Source organism: Paroedura picta, chromosome 4 (genome assembly GCF_049243985.1).
Source record: "Paroedura picta isolate Pp20150507F chromosome 4, Ppicta_v3.0, whole genome shotgun sequence".
Lineage (NCBI taxonomy): Eukaryota > Metazoa > Chordata > Lepidosauria > Squamata > Gekkonidae > Paroedura > Paroedura picta.
The window spans coordinates 76,140,866-76,151,152 of NC_135372.1; the positions used below are offsets into that span (position 1 = coordinate 76,140,866).

General features: G+C 41.4%; 1 long non-coding RNA gene across 1 annotated transcript; it reads left to right on the top strand.

Moving 5' to 3' along the window:
• Window positions 1–735: 735 nt before the first annotated feature.
• On the top strand, window positions 736–9,120 carry LOC143835602 (uncharacterized). The gene is made up of 3 exons (XR_013230239.1): window positions 736–946; window positions 5,252–5,429; window positions 6,852–9,120. It is a non-coding gene; the product is annotated as an uncharacterized LOC143835602 (long non-coding RNA).
• The last annotated feature ends 1,167 nt before the right edge of the window (window positions 9,121–10,287 follow it).

A 10,287-nucleotide genomic window follows, 5' to 3' on the forward strand; every position in this document is an offset into this window, starting at 1 on the left:
GCTGTAATAAACAATTTAACAATAAATGGAAATAGAAATGTCTTCTCTCTTCTTTTAATAGAACAACCAAAACGGCCTCCAGATTTAAACCATTTTCAAAGGTATTTTCATCAGTGGTTGTTTTTCCAACTTAGTGTTTGCTGGTGAAATCCTTCACTAGGATCTATTCTTCTTGACAGAATTGAAACAATATATATATTGGCCTTTGGCTCACAGGTATGGGGAAGTTTTAGTCAAAATTTATAAAGCAAATCAGTTCAGAACATATTGCTGTATGCCTTACTTCTGACATCACCACATTCTGTCAGCTCCTCTTGACTACTGAAATGGCCTGGGGAGTAGGGAACAGGAAGTGGTGACAGGCTGTGAAAGGGAAAGTTTCTGAACCCCACTTGCAACAAACATGATTGAACCAGAGTCACACTACGTTTATCCAGCAATATTTGCCGTGGTAGAGAAGCCCTGATTGGCCAAGGCTGCCCAGGCTGTAAGCTTTTCATAAAGGGGAAATCCTAATTTTCTCTCCCCAGAAGCTGCAGAAGCAATAACTTCTGTGGGTAGAGATCTGCCTCATGGGTTTTTTCCCCTCCCCCCTCTGTTGTTTTCAATCCTCTCTCCCTCCCTCTTCAAGAGAAAGAAAGAAAGAAAGAAGAGAAGAAAGAAAGAAAGAAAGAAAGAAAGAAAGAAAGAAAGAAAGAAAGAAAGAAAGAAAGAAAGAAAGAAAGAAAGAAAGAAAGAGGCTCCGTCTGGACTTGGCTTCCCCCTCCCCCTCTGAGACTCCCTGACCTTGTGCAGAACACTTTTTTGTTTCAGGGGGGGGGAGGACAACCAAGTTGAAATCGATCTGGATTCACCAGGATCCACACCGGAAAAAAAACAAATTAAATGCAGAATCAGCCCTGGAGTCCAGCTGCAATCCCAGGAGATCTCCAGCTACCACTTGAAGGTTGGTGCCATGTCTTCAGACCTTTTTTCCACTTCTGACTACCTGAAGGCTAGCAACCCAACACTTGTTTGCCTGAGTGGGGAGTGAGGGTAGCTTGCTGTGTGCAGGGGCAGAAGTGACAGCGCGCCATAACATAGTCATGTGGATCTATTTATCAGTTGTTTCTATTGCACCAACTCTGACCTCTAGTACCCATTGTCTCTTGGGCAGTTTCCAGAGCACAACTGGACATTTTCACAACAGAGCACATTTGCCATGGAATAGAACAGATAAATTAAGTTGACCTTTTACTATTTTAGCTAATTGTATTCAAAAACAAATAGCTCCAATGTGACTCTTCCTGAACTGACAGTAAACTCAGACACATGTAACTAATGGAATACTGAGAAGTCATGTCTGCTTTGTCTATGTGCCCCTACTGGTGAGTAGACCTTGGCTGTGAGATGAACAGTCATTCTACCTAGCCATGACATCATGAGTCAAGAATAATGACACCACAAAAGAGTCCGTATCCCAGACCCCTGAAGTGACCATAGCCCTCAGGTACTGATCTGAGGGATTTCTGCTTCACTATGCAACTGATATGCAACCCCAGGGTGCTTAAATACTCTGCTCATATTGCCGTTGCCAGCTGTGACCACCGGGACCTAATCAAGGCAACCAACCCAGCAAGGTCCTAGTGAATCATCCAAAATGACCCTCAGAATGCAGTAGGTTAAAAAAACAGACCAGAGCTAATTTATTTATTTTATTTACTTACTAATTATACTTGTAGGCTGCTGCCCACAGCTTGCAGTCTCGCGGCAGCTAGCAACAGGTAAAACATACAATAAAATACATTAAAACCCCCAGACCTCTAACCAAATAAAAGTTCCCTGCCCTGCTCCCTCCCCAGTCTGCCAAGTCACCAGGGCTGATGTTACAAGTAGGAGACTGGCAGACGAGCTCCATCTTGACCCAAAAAATCCTAATTGACTCAAGAGAGTGATGCACTCATGCCTACTCTGAATAGTTGTGTGAGTGGGTGCTCATTTTCCCACAGAAAGAGACAGGTGGTGTCACAGTCCTTGAAATAGGATACTCCCTCATCCTTGATTACTCTCCGCTCCCCAAAATTTAAAATATCCAGAATTTTACAGTCACTCTTCATAAATCTGGATGTTCATGATCATTTTATATGGAATATACTTATGATGCTTACTATTTATTTTCAAGATGGGTAGCCATATTAGTCTATCTGTAGCAGTAGAAAAGAGCAAGAGTCCAGTAGCACCTTAAACACTAACACCTGTGGCATCTTATGAACTTTTGTGAGTTACTGCTCACTTCTCTATTTCAGTGACTCATGAAAGGTAATGCCCCACCACAAAGTAGCTGTATAAGGAGCTACTGGACTCTTGCTCTTTTCTACTATTTATTTTCAATCCTTCTTAAACACCAAATTTTGTTTTTCACTGCCAAAGAACACAGAACTGGGGTTGCTGTTAAGTTTTCCGCAAGAGCTCTTCCTGGATAATTCAGACTCTGCAAACATATACAGGATGCTTGTCTAAATGCCTATCACTTTCCACGCGTTCTGTGACCCAGCCAACTGAGTTGTAGAGATCCCTTTGGAGCTCTTCACAGTCTGTTTGAGATTTCATCATCTTGAATTATTCAGTGTCACAGACAAAGTTGATTACACTACTATTCACCAGGAGTGTCCAAATGATTTGTGATAAGTAGAACTTACCTCAAAACAGGTTCTTAGAAGACTCAGCTCGTCACTAACACACACCTCCTTCGTACTATCTGCAACAAATAGCATCTTCTCATGTAAAGACCGTATTTAGATTTTGAAAACAAATTGTACACTGTGTAATGCAGAAAATGAACACCTTTTATATTCAAGTAAGAAGCCTGTATAATAGGGGACATTAATATAAGTGAGCTGTTACATCCTATCAACCTGCCCGTTATCCGAAGTATTCTGATCTAGTAACACATACCTGTATGAGAGAATCAGAGTTTGAAGGGACCTCCAGGTTCACCTAGTGCAACCCCTTGCACAATGCAGGGGCTGCACAGTGTTGTTGGCAAAGAGGCTGTTGTTGTTGGCAGAATTTAAATATGCAAGAATGTCAAGGACCAAGCTGCATAAAAGAATGGAAGTAATCAGTTCATAGTTATAGTCAAAGTGTAAAAGTAAATTAACATCTTTAACCTGTCCTATTAAATAAAAGGGTAAAGCCATTTGGGGAGGAGTTAGGGCGGACCCTGTCCAGGATAAAAGCTTTGCGGCTCCTGATTGGCCCCTCTGCATGTCCATCCAGAGCCAAGCAGCCAATGGGGAGGCACGCAAAGTGCCTTCCTATTGGCCCCTCACCAGGATAGACCAAAATTCCATTCACCCAGCCCAGTCTGGCTGCCAGTCTGCTCCTGACCACCACAGGGAGAGGAGGTCAGTAGGGCTGCCAAGGGGAATGAGAACAGAGGCTGTGCCAGCCCTCTTCGCCCCAAGGCTGTCCTAACTGCCATGTCGAACTGTAAATTGCCTCAGAACCCTGACAGAGCTGGCAGGATTCTATGATTCTATGAAACCACATAAGAGATCAATTAAAATACAGAGGACATTTGGCCTTTCTGGGGGATTGTTAAGAATGCAGGTTAGTACATGTAGTGAGACAAGAAACCACTGTCCTTGTTGAGTCCTGGGGATTCCATTGTTCTCAGTGCTTCATTTCAACAGGTTCTCTTTCTGTTCTGTTCCTGGAGTTCCTTTGTAATAAAACAGCTGCTTTAAGGTCAACTATTGAATGTACTGGAAGGTTGAAGTATTCCCCCACAGGTTTCTTAGTCTTGTGATTCCTAATATTAGGTTTGTGTCCATCTATTTATTTCTTTGTTTCTTTGTTTCTTTATTTATTTATTTCCCGCAACTCCCTAAGTGGCTCGTGATGGGTCACAATGTCTTAAAACCCCCATTAAAACTCCCATTAGAAGACTTAAAATCCATAGCAACATGGTGGAATAGAAAATCCCCTTCCTACCCCCATACTTAAGGGGGGGCGGAGAAGGAGGAAGTCAGCGATATTCAAAAGCCCGGGGGGGGGGGGGAGCAGTAGATGTACCTCACCGACCCCAGCCTCAACCATGGACCTGGCAGAAGAGCTCAGTTTTGCAGGCCCAGCAGAACGCTGAAAGATCCCGTGCCTCTCTGGGGCCGGGGATTTATTATTATTATTAATAAAAACGATAATCTTTATCCTAGTCCTATCTAAGTATAACAGAAAAAAGGTTTCATTCTTTGGCAGTATTGTATACTTTCACAGCTCTACTGTGGTGATCCTTCTTTTCCCAATTAAACTTTCAGTTTGCCAGTGACCTATTTCCTTGCATATGGCATATGAGGACATTCCTCTAGATTTTTCCAGAGGATGCTGATGAGTGCCAAATTCTTCTCACAGCCAATTCAAATTGTATTAAAATTTGTTTGGTTACTTTCTCTTTCTCAAGAACTTGCTTTCATTAATGGTACAGCAAAAGGAAATGACACACAGTGTATGTGACAAATGAAAAAGAATAAATTAATTTGGACAAGGTAGTGAAACAAGGAAACTTAACTTCTAGCATGTGTGTATAGCCCTTTAGAGAATTATTGATAGTCCCACATGAATTATGAATTCTACACTCATTGAAGGCTTAGTTGTTTGAATGGGAAATGCTTTGAGTGAGCTGTCCATTGAATGTAGTGCAATAATCTTTAAGGCCATCCGCGAGGCCTAGGTCCTGCATAGCTGAGGGACCACTTGTCTCCTTATGCTGGTTTGACTCTGTTGGCTGTCCCTGGCCCCATCAGATATGCCTGGCCTCAACCAGGGCCAGGGCCTTTTTGGTCCTGGCCCCGACCTGTTGGAATGAGCTTCCAGAAGAGCTGAGGGCTGTGATGGAACTATCACAGTTCTGCAGGGCCTGCAAGATGGAGCTTTTCTGCCAGGCATTTGGTTGAGGCCAGGCCAGGAAGATTGGATCCCTCCCTGTATAGGCTCTTTGTGCTGGACATATGGGCAGGAGTTACCCCCTCTCCTATTCTACAGGAGGAATCAGAAGATATGTGTATTTCGCATAGTTAGATTAGTAACTTTCCAAATAGTATTCTTCCTATTTCCTGACTGGCTCATTTGGAGACTTCTTGCTCCTTTGAGCATACTTCCTCCCTGCTTGATTCCAGAACTCAACAGACTTAATGATAAAGAAGAACAGTTAGACAGTTCAGGCCTCTTTCGCCTCACTTTCTGTCTAAAGTTGTTTCTCTTCTTAATACAGGCTTTCTCAAACAGGGTTTTGTGAACCCCTGGGGTTTCCTGATGGACCTGGAAGGGTTTCCCGAATGGAAGAATAAGAACAGTTGGTTCTTACATGCCACTTTTCTCTACCAGAAGGAATCTCAAAGTGGCTTACATTCACCATTCTCTTTCCTCTCCCCAAACAGAAAGCCTGTGAGGTAGGTGAGTCTGAGAGAGCTCTGATATTACTGCTTGGTCAGAACAGCTCTATCAGTGCCATGGTGAGCCCAAGGTCACCCAGCTAGCTGCATGTGGAGGAGGAGCAGGGAATCAAACCTGGCTCACCAGATTAGAAGTTAGTACTCCTAACCACTACAGCAAGCTGGGTGGCCATTAATTAATTTTAATATAATATTTTAAATTTGTTAAACATTTATTGGGTTATATGACCATATATGGTCATGTCAACCCACCCACCCCTCTCCCAAAATGACCAGTGATGGGCCTGGGGGGTGGCTGGGAAAGGGATGGGCCCCAGGTAAGCATATACACAGCTATGCTTCTCAACCCTATTCTGCATGATCTCACCACTTCTGGGGTTTCTCGAAGCCTGAATAATTTTTCAGAGGTTTCTCAGTGGTTAAAAAAGTTGAGAAAGGCTGTCTTAATAAAACTATTGTATTCTTCTAAGCAGTTTGTTGCTCTAGCCCTCTTTGCATATTTAAACTCTTCTAACCAAGTTCCCAGTTTGATTTTTCTGCAAACATGTGCTGATATTTCAAGAAACTGCTGTTAACAGTTTATCATTAACATTTATAACACAGTTTCTTATCATAGTACTAAAATACTAGAAATACTATGTAAAAACAAAATAATAAATTCAAACACAGTTATGAAATCCATAACATCATTACACTTGTGCAAACATTCACAGAGCAAAGGATACATAGTTACTGTTTACAAGGCACTCCTATCTCAGTTGAGAACAGGAAGCCACCAGAATCACCAATTCTCCAGGCAGGCAAAAAAACCAAAACAAAAAACAAAAAAAGATCCCTACAGCATCAGTTCAACTATCAAGAAAGCCATATAAGGGCTATGGCTCAATTGCAGAGCATCTGCTTCATCTGCAGAAGTCCCCAGGTTCAAACCCCAGCATCTCCAGGCAAGAAAGGTCAGGTGGGAGATGATATGAAAGAATTCTACTTGAGACCCTGAAGATTCACTGCTAGTCCAGGTTGAATATACTTTTACAGACCACTGGCCTGATTCAATATGAGGCAGCATTATGTGTTTGTATGTCCATCTTAACTTCCTACTGAATCATAGAATTGGAAGGGACCCCATGGGTCATCTAGTCCAACCCTATGCACTATGCAGGACACCCACAACCCTATCTCTCCTAGAAGGACAAGGTCCAAGGACAAGGTTTTCCAGCTCAACTTTGTGTACTAGAAGAAATATGTACAAGAAATCAGTAATCTAGATATACAGCACTATATCCACCTAGGGATTCAGAGGATAAAATCAATATCAATTGATGCCAGGAAAGTTTATTTCGAGGGGGGGCATATGTAGAATAACAGCAATGCAGGTGTATTGGGAGGACAAGCAAAATTTGTCTCTTCTGCCTCTTTCAGGTGCAGAGTTCTGCTGACAGAGGAGGAAGAAGGGAATTATTTCATCCTCTTCCACCTATCCACTGAAGCCTCCTGTGGATCCTACAACCAGGGAATAAGCTTTTCTAAAGCCACAAAGGACTACTGGAAGTGGAGGGAAGATGTTATGGGGGCATATTTATGGTGTTAATGACATTACTGGTAGGTACGATCAGTGCAGATGGTGGGCAAGGGGCGTTGTATTGGAATTTATCATTTTAATGTGCTTATTGTACTTCTAACACAGTGAACATTTTATTGCTGTAAACCACTTTGAGCCCAACATACAAGCCAAATAAATAAATAAAATTATTGGCAATGTGTTGACATGACATCTGGTCACAATCAGAAGTGACATCACTATGTTGCTCACTGGCCATGAGATGGCATATCAGGAAGACAGCATCTATCAGCCTTTACCCCCCCCCCATCCATTTTTTCCTGCTGCCAAATGAATGGCAGAGGGGAGGGCCCACTAGGAGCAGGAGTTCAGCTACTCCCAGTGGCCATATGGCAGCACTACCTGTAGATCAGCAAGCCTAGCTGGAGCCAATTATTTCACTGGGAACAGAGCTTAATCCAGATTGAGCGCAGATGAACAAGAATAGGAGAAATATGTTTACATATAATTTTCCCTCCACACTAAATGATGGGCCACAGAATTCTTCTGTCTTCAAGTGCAGCCTTTCACACAGCATGCCACAGGAGCCCAAGCAAAGGTGACAACTGCCACCTGAGCATCAAGCAGCAAAGCTGAGTTCAGGAGTGGTGACGGCCACTGTTGGATTTAAAAGAGGGCCACTATAGATGGATTTAAAAGAGGGTTTGACAGATGTGTGGCCCTGGTGGCCAAGTGGGGCCTTCAAGTTCACAAGCAGAATGCTTTGAAGCAGTCAGCAGGAAACAGTAATGCTGGAGCAGATGGATCATGGGTCTATCAGCACAGCTACTCTGTTCACTCCTAGGCCATAACTGGAGCTTAACATGACATCTATGTTAAGGGAACTGGAATAAGTACACTGATTTTGCATTCTACTTTTTGTGGATTAATGGCATACACAGAGATGTGATGTCATTTAAGTCAGTGTCTTTATCAGTGCAGATGAAATGCTTAGAATTTCACAAAGTATATTTGGGGCCAAGCAGAAGCTACAAATCCAGTCTTAAAACTTCAGCCACTTCTTCATTGTGGTTCTGTGTGATCTGAATGCGTGTAACAAGACCTGTTTCCAGCCTACTATATAGCTGCTAAAGTCTTTGATGCATAGCCACACAGCGGACTCTTTGGTTCAGGAGGTTAAAAGTTATTAACTGAAAATCAATTGAAATAAAAAAAAAGAGTGGCCTGTTTGCCGCAATGCACAATTCACTCCCCACACTCAGCTTCTTCCTGCATTGCAGGCAAAATAAAGCGGCAGCATGTGGGGAGAGCCAGATGATTGAAAAGAAGGCAAAAATATAGTGCCGCTTATAAATGGCCTGAAGGAGATCAAAAATATTTGGGCAATCACCAGTTCCAAAAAAGGCTATTTAGAGAAGGTTAAAACTAGCAGGGAGCTGAACTGAAAAGCATGACAGGAAGTGGGGTAAGCAGGCTGAGATAATGGTGAATTGACTGTAAAAGAAAATAAAAACTGTAATAGTGTGGCCAGGTCTAATTATATACTAAAATTCTAAAATATAATATGGCCAACAGTTAAAATGGTATGTGCGCTCATATAGTAACTAATGAAAACCTGAAGCAAATACACCTGAGGCCAGAAGGAAAAGCGGCAGCAGTCAGGCACCCATCTGTTGTGCCGGGACTCAGAGGTTTCACTAAGAACTACTTCCCTGAGCACCTTTTATTTTATTTTTTAATATCCATATTTCAAAGTGCAGTAAGATTCTTTGGGGAGCTAATTTTTAGCTGGAAAGGGGGGGCGGGACTTGTACTTTAACATCATTATTATAGCAAAACCAGAGTAGAAACTAAGCAAGTTTCAAATTGACCCATGTGCAGAACAGGGGTGGTGGAGGAGTTTTTTTTAGAATTCCTATCAACTGCCATCTTGTTAATTGCTAATTGTATTAAGGGGTGTTTTTAGGGGTTTAACTGTGTTTTTATCATTTTATTGTAAACCGCTGGAAGTGAACCGAGACTGGCTGTATAGAAATCAATCAATCAATCAATCAATCAATCAATCAATCAATCAATCAAATATTGAAGGCTGGAAGAAAGAATACAGGAAGGAAAAGCCATAAATATCATGAAATACATTCTAACATCTCTGTCTTTTGTAAAGTTTTGGAATTTTAATAAAGACAGAGATGTTATTTAATGATATTTAATGTATTTAATGATATTTAAGGCTTTTCCTTCCTGTCTTCTGAGTTCTTATGTATTTATCATATATCCATTCCATATGATCATAAGCAGCATTCCTATTTTTGAAATATTTATCGCCCACTCTCTTACAGTCCTGAAACTAAGTGGGAGAAAATGCTTCAAAACTCTGGAGTGAAGTAAAGTCACATAAGGGGGTCAGGGATAAATTCTTCTCATCTTTATGCTCCATTAAAAAAACAGACCCCATGTCGCCAGTAGACTTCATATGTGAACAGTCACTCATTGGTTGGATTCCTATATTATACAGTTTTTGTGTTCAAACAACCTGCTTTCTTGAGTTGCCAAATGTCTGTGTCTGTCCACCATGTGAGAATTTTGATTATGTATAAAACAAGGATATTTCCTCCCATCTCCTCTAATTTGTCAGAAAGGACCCTGTATGACAGAGTCCCTGAAAATTTTATCCCACTTGTGTGGAAAACAAAGGAAAAAGTACACCTGGAAATTTTTTTTGCATTGAAAGGAAACAAAGAAAATTAATTTTAAAAATATTAAAGCTAGAATGAACCAGGAAAAAAAAGTGCATCCCTTCTTACTCTGTTGTGTTAATTGTGCACACAAATCTCCTTTGTGACTCAGCTGTTGCAAATAGGAACCATATTCTCCTCCAAAGCTTTGGTTAAAAAAAAGTTTTCATGTATATTCAAGTAGATCTATTCTATGATATTCCTTAAAGGATACTGAAGCAAAGGTACTTGGGAAAAAATCCATGCATTATATACAATGCATAGGAAAATAAGAAAAGGAATTGTGTGACTTCTCGTTCCCTCCAGGCAAAAGGCCTTGTTTTCTCCAAAACAAGTCTGGGAAACATGGTCTCTCTGCAATAAACGATGCATCTCTGGGGAAATAATTCTATTTAACTTTGTGCATACTTCATGCTCCATTCTGGTCTTCTCCCTCCCATACAGGATTGCACATATAATGTTACAAAATATTGCACTTTATAGTTTTCTTTACAAAGGGCCTGTCCACAGAGAAGTTAGAAAGATGGCTTGTAAAATTGCAGTGGTCCACTAGATGGCAGCA